Below are 563 nucleotides of genomic sequence, written 5' to 3'. Positions count from 1 at the left end.
AACTATCGTGTTTTCTTTACCTTATGAGTCTGTAGGTCGACAATGACAAAAGGTGTTTAGATCTAAAGAGGGTGCTGGTTCTCTTCCACACAATCTGTCATGTTGCACTGCCATTTTTCTACAGAAGCCCAGAATGGACAAACCAAACACTGTCTCTAAATGTCAGCACTGCGCGTTTTGCAATCACTGTGGTTTCTCCTACATGCTTGGAAGGGGAGGGCGAGGTGAGCAGTATTCAGTTGCTGCTAAATCCTACACACTGGTCCTTTAAAGGCTCCTTTGACGTAGCAGAGCTGGTTGTGGAAAGTAAAGTAACAAATAATGCATCACATTACTTTTTGCAAATAATCCGAGCAGTTTCAATAGGGTCCTCGCACCGAGGTCGGTGCTGGGGCCTAATTAGTAAAAGTAATGTATCTGCTTTTAATAAGTAATGCCTAATTGATTTCATTTTTCAGCACTGCTTTTATGCTTTTATTGTGAATAGTATGTATTTAACTGTGCCCTGTTGTGTGGAAAATTACTTTAACTGTGTGCAGCATGAAATCATATTTAACTTTCCA

Source organism: Lutjanus erythropterus, chromosome 7 (assembly GCF_056507025.1).
Source record: "Lutjanus erythropterus isolate fLutEry1 chromosome 7, fLutEry1.hap2, whole genome shotgun sequence".
Classification (NCBI taxonomy): Eukaryota; Metazoa; Chordata; class Actinopteri; order Lutjaniformes; family Lutjanidae; genus Lutjanus; species Lutjanus erythropterus.
Note: the sequence above shows the minus strand (reverse complement) of the source record.